Source organism: Dreissena polymorpha, chromosome 2 (assembly GCF_020536995.1).
Source record: "Dreissena polymorpha isolate Duluth1 chromosome 2, UMN_Dpol_1.0, whole genome shotgun sequence".
Classification (NCBI taxonomy): domain Eukaryota; kingdom Metazoa; phylum Mollusca; class Bivalvia; order Myida; family Dreissenidae; genus Dreissena; species Dreissena polymorpha.
In genome coordinates this window covers 137319489-137335885 of record NC_068356.1, presented here as the reverse complement: position 1 = coordinate 137335885, position 16397 = coordinate 137319489, and the positions used below count along the sequence as shown (strand labels likewise).

At 37.0% G+C, this 16397-nt stretch overlaps 1 long non-coding RNA gene across 1 annotated transcript in view; it reads left to right on the top strand.

The window, feature by feature from the left end:
* The window catches only part of LOC127869143 (uncharacterized), a 46782-nt gene that overhangs the window by 4511 nt on the left and 25874 nt on the right, over window positions 1-16397 (top strand). The window contains exons 3-6 of the long non-coding RNA XR_008044426.1: window positions 1885-2688; window positions 11083-11946; window positions 13769-13988; window positions 14444-14560. This is a non-coding gene — a long non-coding RNA (uncharacterized LOC127869143). The remainder of the gene's footprint in view (window positions 1-1884; window positions 2689-11082; window positions 11947-13768; window positions 13989-14443; window positions 14561-16397) is intronic.

Below are 16397 nucleotides of genomic sequence, written 5' to 3'. Positions count from 1 at the left end.
AAGCCATATGTCTTATCAGGCATTATTATAATAATTTTCATTGTTCAAACATTTCTACGTAAAAGATCAATCTGAAGTTTGGCATACACATTGAGGATAGATGAAAAATGATAAGGAAGTGCATATTTTTTGCGTTGTAAACAGTTCAGGTTGTCTTATAGGTTACATTATACTAAATAATAGTTTCATGTAGGGCTGTACTCTCTAAAAAAAATCATATTTTACTCGAAGCCATGTTTTACACTTTAGACTGGTGTTCTGGCTTTATCTCTTGGATATATTGGAAGGGAAAGAAAAGGTGCTCACTGCTTTATCCCTGACATATGATAAAGTTAGAGACTTAAGTACAAGTTTGACCTGAAAACAGTTACATTGCACTAGAAAATGACCGGAAAATTTAAGGTGCAAAAGAAGTAGAGTTTGATTTGAGTAAAGTTAATGTTTGGTTTTAACATGACATATCTTTTTTATTGCTTAAATCGATTCAGCTTAGAATGAACTTTCAGAAAAAAGTATGGTTATGGTGGTCTCTATGTTCTAAATGTTGCATTTATTTTCTCTTTAATTTGTCGCTTTTACATTGAATTATATAGGGAAATCATTTAGTATATTGTGGCCTTTAATTAATTTAGCTTACACTAACAAGGGAGAGAACTGTCAATATGTACCAGCAGTGAGTTGTTGCCATTAAATTGTTTCATATTTTATTAATTTGTAATATTCCTTACAACTTTTATGACATGATGGCTTACTTTGGAACTGTTGTCTAGTGTGAATTTAAACAGAGTTTAACACCAAAGACCTGTAAAGGCATGGTAAAAATGGTGTGTGTGTTTTTGTAACTTTGGGAATACATTAATATGAAGTTGTTGCCTCCCATTTATTATTATCCCCAGCCATAGGTGGAGGGATATTTTTTTTGGCGTTGTCCCTCCGTCCGTCTTTCCGTCCGTCCATTCGTCCGGAGCCATATCTTGGAAGTGCTTAAGCGGATTGCATTGAAACTTGGTATGAGTATATATATGGATAAGAGAATGATGCACGCCAAATGGCATTGTACACCATCTGTTAATAACGGAGCTATGGTCCTTTGTATCTTGAAAAATGCTTTTTTGAGTGTCAAATATAACACTTTTGTGTCCAGAAGCATATCGGCGGGGGATATCAATTCAAAGAATTTGCTTGTTGAAACTTGTATCAACAGTGAATCCTCTGTGAAAGAATTGTAAAAGTTAACAGATTATGAATATGAGTACAATAAACAATTAATTATTTTTAACAAGATGATTTTCCATTCTGTTTTGTTGTTATATAGGAAAAAAACTGGCTAAAAACATCAATGAGCCACGCTGTGGAAAAATAGGGCTTAATGCATGTGCTTAGATTGTAGTCCCAGATTAGCCTGTGCAGTCTGCACAGGCTACTTAGGGACAACAATTACCTCTTTAAAGGTATGTTTTGTTGAAAATAAGTATCTTCTTTTGTGAAAATCCAGTATCATCAGAAAGTGTCCTCCCTGATTTGCTTATGTGGATTTCACATGCTAATCTGGGACGAAAGCTTCTAATATTGATGAGCGGCAATTTGGCTTATAAAATTACACTGAAAGTTAAGTAAGAATAATATCTATTAATTTACAGGTTATTAAAGCATTAGCCAACACTTTTAATGTTTTAATACGAAATGGTTTAATTGCATTAATTTTCATTAATTGCTATTTAGGACAAGGCACCAATGAATGCCAAATTAGAAATTCAGATAATTATGTTTTGCTGTTGAAAACCTTCACATCCAATCAAGAGGCATATATGTAGTGTATTATACATTGTAAAATAAAAATGTGTTACAAGTTCATATCCCCCACTCTAGTGTTGTTGTTTTGAGGAGAGCACCAGCATTGATATCGAGTTGGCCAAGCAACAGTACCAGTCCGGCCTGCAGGAGCCCCAATACAAAACGATCCTTTCCCTCCCCTGATCTCTAGCCCCTCCCACTGGACTTCCGGCCTCAAAGGGTCAGCATCGTTACACAAGTCTGTTCTGCAATAAATCCTCAGCACGTCAAGTTTTCACGCGCTGTTATGAACAGCCGAAATGTCTGTGTCGAGATTTCCCCAAGCATGCCCGAGTAGTTTTGTTTAGCTCTAGTGCCCGAGTGGGATGAGTGTTACAGAAGTGAGACGTTATAGCAGTACTTATGGCAACGCTAACAGTTAACGCTAACAGTTAGTTCTCGCTGTGGACATCACAAAGAATCTCACGAAGGATTAAACGTTGTATAGTTTGTTTAATTCTTTATAAGACAGCTATATATTCAGCGAGGAACGGGAGCAAATCAAGGAACAATCGAAACGATTCATTCAGAAGTATATCTGCTGTAGATTGTTAGGACAGTAGAAGCGTTACGGACTGTCCTCAGCGCACAATATATTCATGCGGTGCGCCTCAGACGCAAATTCCCCCCATTATTGAAAACAAGTTGCTAACAGTAAACACGTCCGGTTTTGCACTCCGAGCCCAAAGGGCATCGCATTGAATTGAGACTAAAGAAGGCTTAAAAACATGACACCAGTTTTGTTGTATGGTCCAGTACGCCCTTCGACTCTCAACCCGAAGTTAATCAGAACTCAAACTCGGCCCTTAACAATATCCGCGAGGCCAGCATATCAGCTCAGCTTCTGAGCTTCAGGTGAGACCTTACAGTGTTAGTAATTTTGTCAAAGATTGGGCCTTAATTCAGCCCCATTCCTCAAAAAGTGTTGTTTTTTTTTATAAATATTTACTGGTTAAAATTTACAATGCAATATTTGCCATAAAAAGTGTTTGATAGGTTGCAACAATGAGTCACTTGCCTTATTAAGCTGTATAAGTTTAAACTTAGTACAATTAAAATACCAATCAAAACTTCTAAATTGTTAAGTATTTGTGTTCATGTATAACTGAATATGATTTATATTTAAATTAAAACCGGATGTTTGCAAAGACAAAATCACTATACTGCTTTCATATCTTTATGCACACTCTTTCAACGCCAGTGACTAAACTTTACATCAAAGGTCTGTCTAACAAAAACAACGGCATAAAATGTAGACATCAACTAGTATCGATTCAATATCACGTACATATAATAGATTTAACCAGAATAGGCTATAATTACTAGTATAATGGCCCCTGGTAGCAGGACAGAGTATCATATACTTAATTCACCATAGACTTTAATCTGTTTTTGCATTTCTGTCTAATCCATAGGCAAAACGTGTGTGATCAAGTTCTCATATACTTACAGTATTGTGTCTTATGACTTGTTGTATTGTCTAACATTTAAAGTTGTTTAGTCTCGTGTTATAAGTTGTGCACATTCAAATGTGTACAGTCTCATATTTTAAGTTGTTTAGTGTCATGTTAAAAGTTGAATTGTTTTACAGTTAAAGTTGGCAAGTATCACATTTAAAATTATGTAGTCTTACATTTTTAGTTGTTAATTCTCACATTTAAAGTTTTAAAGTTTCACAATTAAAGTTGGTTTAGTCAAAACTATTAAGGGGGAAAGGATGTGGTGGACAGAATAAACTGAATACTCAGAAGGTAACATAGACCCTTTGTAAGACCTTTTCTTTGTCAATTTGGGGAAAAATTCCATTGTGGTTTTGGAATATTTTCCTGTGAAAAGTCAATTGATTTGGGAAAAACTAATTTAATATCATTCTTTCTAATATATCAAATTATACGAATAAAATCATTTTATGATAGTTATATACTTTGTTAGATCTAATTGAAATATGATTGAGATATAATAATTATAATGCATAAAACCGGAAACATCACGTCAGGCGATTTACGCGTGTTAAGTGGAAAAAAACACCCTGATTGGACGTTTTTATCACATCTTTACACAGTAACAGATATGCCAAAATTTGACAACAAATGGTGAATGTTTGCGTTTCTTGGAAATTTTGAGCACTTTTATCTTAAATATTTATCAGAATGTCCTTTTTATAATGGAATATACGGGATTATAGGGTAATGAGTAGCAACGGTAAAAGTAGCAGGATGGCAGTATAAAAAGTATGGTTTCATACGGATGTATTAAGGAATCAATCGTGGCGCGATTATGCATATCTATGCGGGAAAGGTTTAAAACATTTTTTGTTAAATCTTGTCCCCCCCAATGGCCCCGGGGCTTCTGAAAAAATTCCTGTTGAAAGCACTGTAATTATAATAAGGCACTTATTTAAAAACAAATAAAATGCTTCGGTTATGGGTCTGTTTTACAGACCCATAAATACACCAGGAACGCGCAGTCTTGTGTGTTTCCTGTTTATTAAGAATGCAAAAAGATGAGGTGGTAAAGAACAGAATGAATTTACATAAGGTAAAATATTTCCACTTAAATTGTTTGTATATTGCAAAATCATTGATATTCCTCCTCATGAACTTTTGGTGATTACAATATTATTTCATGGACATATAATAAGTTAATGTGTGGATTACTCAGTTTGGATAAAATAAATGAGGAATTTGAGTCAGTTCATTTCCCGTGTGTTTGTGATAAATTTGTGGATTGGTAAAACCTTAAAATCAACAAAAAATAGCCTCAAACGAATAATTAACCGAGACTTACCTTCGTAGATGGGAAGGTGAAGGTTGATTGTAATTTCATCTACTGCAAACCCCTTAAGAACTCAACACGAGAGATGACGCAGCTTCCGCAGCCAAGAATATCAGGCTTTAGAGTTTGCAAAATATTCATTAAGGAATACTTTGTTTAACAAATTTGTAGAAAAGATGGAATGGGTGGGATTGGGTAGGGCGTGTTGAGCTTTTAAGGGGTTTGCAGTAGATGAAATGACAATCAACCTTCACCTTCCCATCTACGAAGGTAAGTCTCGGAGAATTATTCAATTTCATCTCCTGCATAACCCCTTAATGAGCCCCACACCAGATTTTAGAGAATTTCTGCAAATTTGTGCGGGAATAAAGAGATAAACAAGAATTCATGATAGAATATGTACACTTTTTATTTTCCACATAAATAGCTGATTGAAAAACCAGAGAATGTTGATTTTCATTGTGAACTTCTTTTGAATAATATTTAGCAAATGTTTTTTGCATGTGACCAGCCGGCCGTGTTTAAGATAGTTTGCAATGAAACACCTAAATGATTAGCTTTTGATGTTGAAGCTGCCCTTGTACTGTGAGGTTTAAATGTGTTCCCGAGACCAGCAGCTTTTAACACTGATTTTACCCATCTACTTATTGTTGCCGGTAATGCTGCTTTATATGATTTGACAGTAGTTATTATTAAGTAATTAGGAGATGAAATAATGGTTTTACAGTGTTACCTCTGTATTAAAAATGCTTTATATGAAGTGGACAAAAATATGATTTCATCGAAGTTAAAATTGGGTCTTTTCTTTTATGTATCGTGTTTACAGCACGACTTCATTTACTTGAGGATCAATAAATCAAAACATTTTTTAGCTTGTTGCTTTCCAACTTACCAATACAGAAACCTCAGTTACATAACACCACAAGAATTCCTGTCATCCCCATGCAGGCCTTGAGTTTGTATAACGTTGTGAGATATTTAGTAAAGCTTTGAATGCCTTGATCGTATAGAGCCTGTTTGCAGGAGGTGTTCTTGATGTGTAAACTGTGTTATTGTTTTTTTGTCAAATATTGTGGCTAAAATCGGCCCCATACCAAATACTGGAACTATGTATTTTTCCCAAACAACTTCCTAAAATTCCCAATTGAAGGTAAAGTAAAAGAAATTTATCACACTATCAAGTTTATCTCTTTACCCAACTCTTATAATTGAACCTTATTAAATGCAATATTGAAAACGCTTATTCTCAATTGTATAGTATGTGTAAGCAAAAAACCAACAACACAATGTCCCAATTTGTGGTAAAAACACCAAGAATTTTCCCTATTAAAAGGACTCCGGCCTCATTCCACAAACTTAAGTTAAGTCTGCTTACAGTCTGTTGTTGAGTGTTTTTTCAAGAAACATATGTGCCTCCCTCTGGGATAATGGGACTAAATGCATGTGTGTAAGTGTGGTCCCAGATTAGCCTGTGTAGTCTGCACAGGGACTAAATGCATGTGTGTAAAGTGTGGTCCCAGATTAGCCTGTGTAGTCTGCACAGGGGCTAAATGCATGTGTGTAAAGTGTGGTCCCAGATTAGCCTGTGTAGTCTGCACAGGGACTAAATGCATGTGTGTAAAGTGTGGTCCCAGATTAGCGTGTGTAGTCTGTACAGGGACTAAATGCATGTGTGTAAAGTGTGATCCCAGATTAGCCTGTGTAGTCTGTACAGTGACTAAATGCATGTGTGTAAAGTGCGGTCCCAGATTAGCCTGTGTAGTCTGCACAGGAAAATCATGGATGACACTAGTTTCCGCATTTATGCAATTTTTTGTATATAGGAAGTCTCTTCTTAAAGAAAATGTCAGTCTAGCGGAAAGTGTTGTCTCTGATAAGCCTGTGTGGCTCTATAGGCTAGTGCACTTAGTGCACAATTTATTAAGCCCTGTTTTCTCAGAATGAGGCTCAAAGTAAATCCCCCCACAGTCTGTTACAGAGTTGTACAAGATGATACCAGGTGAGCCTTGTTATGGGAAAAGGGTGCTTAATGCATGTTATGTACCATCCACAGATTAGCCTGTGCAGTGCGCACTCAGAATTATCAGGGATAATGCTTTCCGCTTTTGAGGAAATTTTAGTTTAAAGGGAATTTCTTCCAAACAAAAATCAATTCTTGGTGGAAATTGTCGTCTCAGGTTATAGCCTGTGAGGACTGTGCAGGCTAATGTGGGAGGACATTATTTACATTCATTAAGCCCAGTTGTCCCAGAATAAGACTCAAGTTAAGTCTGAATTTAAATTAAAAACAAATAAACAAACACATTTCTAAAAAACATGTTGATTATGAACTGTAAATTCATTTTTAATTGTGGGACATTAATTAATGTTGATTTTGTGGGCTTACTGATCCATGAAATTAGCTCAAACACATAACAAAGTCACCCAGGGCAACTTCCTTTTTTCGAAAATACAAAATTCACGAATTTAAGTGTCCACGAAAAAGTTATTTTTTTTTTTAAAACCTTGAAGCGTCATGCCGAGTATAAATATTTTTCCAGGATCAGGCGTGTATCACTCCAGTCTCCAGCTTGAATTGGTGACTAATATTTTGCTGTTTTATCATTCAGGGCCTGTTTTGAAGAGGTATTCAATATAAGTCTGTCTTCAAAGAGCATGATTCATGGCTATTTTAGGGAATGGTCGTTTATCACAAATTTGAGAATTTCGTGACTCAAAGTTTCACAATTAAAACAAGTTTGTGACTCAAATTTTGGCAATTTTAAGGAGTTTGCTCCTCATTTGTTCACAACTTTAACAAATTTAAAATGAGTGGGCTGAAACGCTTCACAAAGATGAGACAATCAAGCCCTGTTACATGTATATGATTTGTGTTTGAGGGTGTGTGGGTAATATTTTTACTGAAACTTTTATTTTCCCTAAACATATGAAACAAAGTTAATGTTTTCAATTTTATACTTAGAAAAATTTCATGTCTTGGTATTGGTTACTGTAAAAATTTGGATTTGTGGGCGTCATCAAAGTAAGAGCAAAGTAGTGTTATCAGCTAGAAGTAATTAAGGGCAAGTGGCCTGTAACATAATTTTACTCCCAGGTGTATGTGAATACTGAACAGATTTTCTTTCCTTCTTTATAAAGTACACCATAATAGGCGTTTCCTTATATGCTAGTGGAATAATGAAATGAGCACTGAAACTGAACATTTAATTTGTTGGATATTGATTTACTTTGGATATGTTTTCTATTGTGAATTTAAACAGATTTTAACAAGCTAAGACATTTCAAGGCATGGTAAAAAATGTATGTGTCTTTTTGCAACTTTTGGAAGACATTTTTATTATACGCCCGTATAAAATACGGGACGTATTATGTGAAACCCCTTGGCGGGCGGGCGGGCGGCGGGCGGGCGGCGGGCGGAAGGCATCACTTTGTCCGGACTCTAATTCAAATTGTATTCATCCGATCTTCACCAAACTTGGTCAGCAGTTGCATCTAGTTGATATCTAGGCCAAGTTCGAATATGGGTCATGCCGGGTCAAAAACTAGGTCATAGGGTCAATAAGTGCATTTTCAAAGGGGCCACTTTGTCCGGACTCTATTTCAAATTGTATTCATCCGATCTTCACCAAACTTGGTCAGCAGTTGCATCTAGTTGATATATAGGCCAAGTTCGAATATGGGTCATGCCGGGTCAAAAACTAGGTCATAGGGTCAATTAGTGCATTTTCAACGGCGCCACTTTGTCCGGACTCTAATTCAAATTGTATTCATCCGATCTTCACCAAACTTGGTCAGAAGTTGCATCTAGTTGATATCTAGGTCAAGTCCGAATATGGGTCATGCTGGGTCAAAAACTAGGTCAAAGGGTCAATTAGTGCATTTTACTTTGTCCGGACTCTAATTCAAATTGTATAAATCTTATCTTCACCAAACTTGGTCAGTAGTTGCATCTAGTTGATATCTAGGCCAAGTTCAAATATGGGTCATGCCAGGTAAAAAACTAGGTCATAGGGTCAATTAGTCCATTTTCAACAGCGCCACTTTGTCCGGACTCTTATTCAAATTGTATTCATCCGATCTTTACCAATCTTGGTCAGTAGTTGCATCTAGTTGATATCTAGGTCAAGTTCGAATATGGGTCATGTTGGGTCAAGAACTAGGTCATAGGGTCAATTAGTGCATTTTCAACGGCGCCACTTTGTCAGGACTCTAATTCAAATTGTATTCATCCGAAACTTTTAAACAACTTTTTATCCTGCGTCAAAGTGGTATGGGGGTATAAGTCACATTCAGTGACAAAGCTCTAGTTTTGCTTTAATGATATTTTTCGTTTCAAAAAGGTCTCTTCTTAGCAAAAATCAAGTTTAGACGGAAAGTGTCATCCTTGATTAGCCTGTGGGGAGTGCACAGGCTAATCTGGAATGACACTTTACGCACATGTATAAAACCCCTTTTTCACTGAGCACAGCCCAATTATATGTTTTGCTATTACCCTAGCAGCTGGGGATACATTTGGCTCAATGTGAACATTGACTCCTAAACGGTCACAGGGGCTATTATGGACATAGATGCAGTTGTGATGACACAGTATAATGAATACATTCTAAAATGCACACACAGTTGTGAACACAATGCTTTCTGTGAAAATATGTTAAAATAAAAAGAAATACTCTGAAATATAGGTTCACTATAAAATCTTGCTTAAGGAAGCGCACCCGTTATGGGCACCTTTCCAAATATAATGTAATGTATTATTTTCTTAATCAGCATCATTTCACGGAACTGCATGCACATTTTTAGGTAGGCTTTCCATGCTTTAAAAAAAAATACTGATTTTTTCAAAACCACCCCCACGCTTGGCTTTTGTCCAGTTTATTTTGCACCCCTAGGGTATATGAAAGTTCCATAATTCATCCAGATTTCCAAATATGGGCATGCAGTTGGTGTGTACAGATGCAGTAAAGGTGTTTAAAGTTTAAACAGGATGAAATAAGTATTTTTTTACAGACATTTATTTTTTTATACGCACGTTTTTAAAAACGGGACGTAATATAGTTTCACCCTTGGCGGGCGGTGGGCGGGCAGCGTCCACAGCAGTGTCCGCTCTCTAATTCAAATAGTTTTCATCCGATCTTCACCAAACTTGGTCAGAAGTTGTGATTAGACAACATTTAGGTCAAGTTTGAATATGGGTCATGCCGGGTCAAAAACTAGGTCACGGAGTCACTTAGTGCTTTTCAAGGATTAAGCATGGTGTCCGCTCTCTAATTGAAGAAGTTTTCACCGATCTTCACCAAATTTGGTCAGAAGTTGTGTCTAGATGATATGTAGGTCAAGTTGAAATATTGGTCATGCCGAGTCAAAAACTAGGTCACGAGGTTACTCAGTGCATTTCAAGCATTTGGCATGGTGTCCGCTCTCTGATTGAAGTAGTTTTCATCTGATCTTCACCTAATTTGGTCAGAAGTTGTGTCTAGATGATATGTAGGTCAAGTTTGAATATGGGTCATGCCGGGTCAAAAACGAGGTCACATAGTGCATTTCAAGCACTTAGCATGGTGTCCGCTCTCTAATTGAAGTAGTTTTCATCTGATCTTCACCAAATTAAGTCAGAGATTACATCTAAATGATATCCAGGTCAAGTTCAAATATGCCGGGTCCATAACTAGGTCTCGAGGTCACTTAGTGCATTTCAAGCATTGAGCATGGTGTCAAAAACCTTCGAACGGGCGTATCTTGTGACAGTTTGGCACTCTTGTTTAGTTTTTGCCTCCCATTTATTGAAACCTATATTAAAGTAAAACATATATGAATGCTTTGTAAAAGTAAAGTGATTAAAAGAATGGGTGCACTCAAACAATATTAAATTTTTAACAATATAATTTTCCATTTCTTGGTCTTGTTATGCTGGAAAAAATGGCTAAAAAGATAAATAAGATAAATACGCCTTGCTGTGGAAAATGGGGCTTCATGCATGTGCTTAAATTGTTGTCCCAGATAAGCCTGTGCATTCTGCATTCTGCACAGGCTTAGAAGAGACAGCACTTTCCTCTTCAAAGGTATTTTTTGGTTGAAAAGAAGAATCATCTTTATGATAATTCATTCTAGTCAGAAAGTTTTTTCCCTGATTAGCTTATGTGGACATGCTAATCTGGGACGACACTTCCTTATATTGACGAGCTGCATATTGACTTATGAAATTATATCTCTGAAAGTTAAGAAAAACTATAATTATGAATTTACAGGTTATTATAGCAATAGCCATAACTTTTAATGTTTCAATACGAAATGGTTTAATTGTATATATGTTCATGCTATTCAGGACACGGAACCAATGAAATACCAGATAAGACATTCATGAGAATGAATTTTTGCTGTTGAAAACCTTCACAACTAATCAAGAGGCATAGTTTGTTGTAGATTGTAATATAAACATTTGTTACACATTCATATAACCCACTGTGCTGTTTTCAGGAGAGCACCAGCATTGGTATCGAGTTGGCCCAGCATCAGTACCAGTCCAGCATGCAGGAGATCCAGTCAAGGACGACCCTTCCCCTCCCCTGACCACTAACTCCTCACTTTTGACCTGCAGCCTCGAAGGATCAGCATCGTTGAACAATTCTGTTCTGCAGGAAATTCTCAGCACGTCAAGTTTTCACGGGCTGTTCTCAACAACCGCAATGTCCTGGTCGAGTTTTCCACACTCAAGCCTGAGTAGTTTTGTTAAATATAAGCAGTAGAAATGGTAAAACTAACAGCCAGTGTGCTTGCTCTGGGACATCACAAAGAATATCACAGAATACAAAGTTGAATAACTTGTTCCATTCATTATGGGACCAACAGAAATTCAGCAAGAAACAGGGCAAAAAATCAAGGAACAATTGAAGCGATTAATTTAGAAGTGTAGGTTTTCCAAAGTAGATACTTCTGCTGTTGATAGTTTTGACAGTAATAGCGTTATGGACATCTCGGTTTGTCCTCTCAGGCGTGTAAACTGTCCAAAGAGAACACGCTTCTGACGCTTTTGCTGACGAAGAAAGGCAGTAATGACTTGGCTGTGAACACCCAGAGCACAATACATCCTTGGGGCATGCCTCAGACGCAAATTCCGCTCAAGATTATAAACAAGGCGCAAAATGTGAATATGTCTAGCTTTGTTACGAGCACTTCCCACTCCGAGCCCATAGGCCTCGTATTGAATCGAGGCTGAGAAGGCATTGACAAATGACAGCAGTTGTGTTGTGTGGTCCAGTATGCCCATCGACTCTCAACCCAACGTTAATCAGAACTCAAACTCGGCCCTTAGCAATATCAGCTCAGCTCCTTGAGCCTCAGGTAAGACCTTACAGTATTAATTATTTTGTCGAAATTGGGGCCAAAATTCAGTCCCACTCCTATTCTCAAAAAATCTATATTTTCCCATAATTACTGGCTAAAATTTTCAATTCAAGGTTTGCCCCCCAAAAATGTTTTAATAGGTTGCAACATTGAGTTAATTTCCTTATTCAGCTCTATAACTTGGACCTTAGTGCAATTAATATAGATAGCACTATTCTCAATGTTTATTTTTTTATAGCAAAAACAACAACCATTTTCCCAATTTAATTCAAAACAGCATGATTTTTTCCGAATTGTCCCGATCCAAAAATGTTTAAAATAAACTCTCTGCTTAGAGCTGGCCCCTAGTTCTAGCACATTTTAGAGTCTTTGATAAAAATAACTTGTTTAATTTGCTTATTTCACTAAGTTTCATTACTATTTTGAAGTTGGAGTTATATAAATTATTTATGTCACATATAATTGGATAAGATTATTATTATGCCCCCCTTCGAAGAAGAGGGGGTATATTGCTTTGCTCATGTCGGTACGTCGGCCGGTCTGTCTGTCGGTCGGTCTGTCTGTCGGTCCCTCCACCAGGTGGTTGTCAGACGATAACTCAAGAACGCTTGGGCCTAGGATCATGAAACTTCATAGGTACATTGATCATGACTCGCAGATGACCCCTATTGATTTTGAGGTCACTAGGTCAAAGGTCAAGGTCACAGGTGAAGGTCACAGTTACTGGAAATGGGCATTTTAAGGATTTATCATGGTTCAAAGAAGAGAAACAACTACCGTTTATGCATGTTTTTTTTGTTACAGCATTTTCCTCCCTTGTAATATATTTAAATTTTACCAAATGTAAGCTACACCACCACCACCACCCACCACCACCACCACCACCACCACCACCACCACCACCACCACCACACCACCACCACCAACAACCACCACCCACCACCACCACCACCGTTCACAGTGACAAAAAAACGTATTCACACAATGGCTGCTACTACAACTTATAGGCCATATAGGGGGGCATGCATGTTTTACAAAACGGCCCTTGTTCAAATTAGAGCCCGGATGTTGTCAAAACAATAGCACTTTATTGCTTTCATATCCTTATGCACACAATTTCAGCACCAGTAGCTAGAAGTATCAATTCAAAATCACCTACAGCAAATAGTTTTAACCAGAATTGGCAACAATTACTAGTTAAATTAGTACAGCTCCTGGTTGCAAGATATCTAGTGTCATAGACTTCTTTTCAATATAGACGTTCATCTGTATTTCTGTCTGATCCACAGATAAAACATGTGTGATCAAGTACTCATACACTTACAGTATTCAACTCGCATCTATTGTTTCTTATTATATGTCATACAGTTGTATTAATTGTCTCACATTTAAAGTTGTTTAGTCTCAAGTATAAGTCATAAACTGTCACATTTAAAGGTGTGCAGTCTCACACTTTAAGCTTTACAGTGTCACATTTAAAGCTGTATTGTCTCACATTTTCAGTTGCTGAGTATCACATTTAAAATTATGTAGTCTTACATTTAAAGTTGTCTGTTATCACATTTTAAGTTGTAAATCGCATAATTAAAGGTGTACAGTCTCACATTCTAAATTGCTCAAGTAAGGCCTGTTTTTGATTTAAAAAAATAAGTATTACACCTTGCTACAAACTGTACTTTACCATGTATTCCTTGAGGTTAAAAACCCCTAACTTTCAATTTCAAATTTATGCGCATTAAACATTGATACAACGCTATTCTGAGTTGTTATTGGTGAACAATCAATTCCGATATCCTAAATATAAATTTATTGTTGTCAGGACTTGATGCAATCCTTGATTGGTACCCAGCTTAACAACAGGCTCTCTGGTCAGCTGGGCCCAGACGCCCAGAGACATTTCCTGTGCATCGGGGGTAGTTGGCTCTTGGCGCAAGACCTCGGGGCAAATGCTCAACGATTACTTCCCACAGGGTGCAGCCAGTCTAAACCTGGGGTTTCAAACTTTCCTGCCTAAGGGCCCAGATTATCTCATCCACAAGGTATATTTGGGCTGTAATTTACTGTGTATAATGTGCAGGTGTGTACTCCTAATTTCACGTGTTGATTAAACTCCATGCTACTTACTTAAAAAATTTAAATAACATTACTGTGCACTCGTAAATATGCATAATAGCCGCCAATAGCCTTGAGATCTTTGCAGTATATAGGGTTTTTTAAGTCACTACGTTATGAAATGGTGCAGGGGGGGGGGTGTAAAGATTTGTCATTGTCTTTAAATACCAGTAACCTCCGTCCTTCATTTATCCTCCTTATATCCGTACCACTTTTTTGGTTTTGCACATAACTTAATAAGCTCCAGAGGGATGAACACTGTTTGTATAAAGAGTACATATATAGAAGGCAATATTTGAGCATTTATTTAATCAAACTAACTTCATTGACTTTCAATATAGCAGATGCCATTTCAGAATTCATTGAATTATTTGGTTTACAGGCACACATTTCTGGGAGGCGCTAAGACCATTTTATCTGTTCACAGAGGCTTATACTCACAAGTTCAGGCCCAGAGAGAAATGTCCCCAACTACAACTTAGCCCCTACATCTCAATAGGTAAGTGCCCTTGCCATTGCAAAAGGAGTCACTGTGGCAAAGCTTTCAAGAGACCCACTCTTAATAGCCTAAGACTTTAGATGCAATCATACTGTAATAAATAGTTTAAACTTAATGCCAACTGTGGTTTCTGCTCTTCCATTAATTGACATGTTAATCGTATTTTAGTTTAAAAGTTCAGCGACAAACCTTTGTCGTTTATAGAAAAGTGAAGAAAATGCGAAAGTGTCAAGCTTAACCCTCAAATTTGCATTTTAAATCGAACATCTAGAGATATATTTAAACTAAAAACAACAACAACATACGAGCCATTTATCGGCAGGTACCAACATATCTGGCTCTTAAACTATTTTCAAAATCAGGTTCTATATCAATTGTAATAATGGTTCTAAAACTACCATTGATACATAAGTGGGGCCAGTGATGTTTGTAGCTTTGCATAACATGATTGTTTCTTTATTGATATCTGTTTATCAACTTTAATGACCAATTATAATCTATAAATTATGTGATTATAATTATACCCCACAAATGAAGTTTAGGGGGTATATAGGAGTGAGCTTGTCTGTCGGTCTGCCGGTCAGTCTGTCGGTCGGTCCGTATTCAGTGTCCGCTCTCTAATTCACGTAGTTTTCATCCGATCTTCACCAAACTTGGTCAGATGTTGTATTTAGACAATGTCTAGTTCAAGTTTGAATATGTATCATGCCGGGTCAAAAACTAGGTCACAGAGTCACTTAGTGCGTTTAAACATTGAGCATGGTGTCCGCTCTCTAATTCAAGTAGTTTTTATCCGAGCTTCACCAAACTTGGTCAGAAGTTGTATCTAAATGATGTCTAGACCAAGTTCAAACATGGGCCATGCCGGGTCAAAAACTAGGTCACAGCGTCACTAAGTGCGTTTAAACATTGAGCATGGTGTCTGCTATTTTTTGTGAAGATTACATGAAAAATATTCTGTGTCAATTCAATGCCGCATGTGGTGGTCACTTCTGTGACAAAGCTCTAGTTTTAATAGTTAACAAAAGCACATGATAGTTAAGTGGTGTAAGTCGCGTTTTATTGAGTGTATCAGGAATTTCCTATTGACCCAAAAAGACTCAAAAGTGATATGTGCTGCAACACATTTGCAGATCTGCTGTAGCTGACTTGAGCACACGATTCTAAAAGCAATTGTGATCATACTATGTTAAGCTTGTTACTAAGCTAGAAGCCTGATTTTTGATAAAATATTTATTAAACTTGGTCTGATTGGTCCTAGACAATATCTTGGCAATTTTACATCTGGGTCACATGACTCCTTCAACAAGCCTTGTTGTTACAAGGTCACATATATTTAAATCATATGAAATCACTGTTACATGTAACACTTCAGAGGCCACATGTGTGGCTCAATATTGATGAAACTTTGTCCAAATGTTTTTATGCAGGGTGGCATATAGCAGTTGAACTGTCCGTCAGTGTGTCAGTATGTCAGCATTTGTGTATGTGTGTATGTCAGTCAGTCTGTCCGTCCGTCCGAAAACTTTAATGGCCAGAACCTTTTCAATATTGAAGATAGCAACTTGATATTTGGCATGCATGTGCATCTCACGGAGCTGCACATTTTAAGTGATGAAAGGTAAAGGTCAAGGTCATCCTTCAAGGTCAAATGTCTAATATATGGCGTCTGTCCGTCCGTCCAAAAACTTTAATATTGGCCATAAGTTTTTCACTATTGAAGATGTCAACTTGATATTTAGCATGCATGTGTATGTCATGGAGCGGAACATTTTGAGTGGTGAAAGGTGAAGGTCAAGGTCGTCCTCCAAGGTAAAATGTCAAATATATGGCGTCT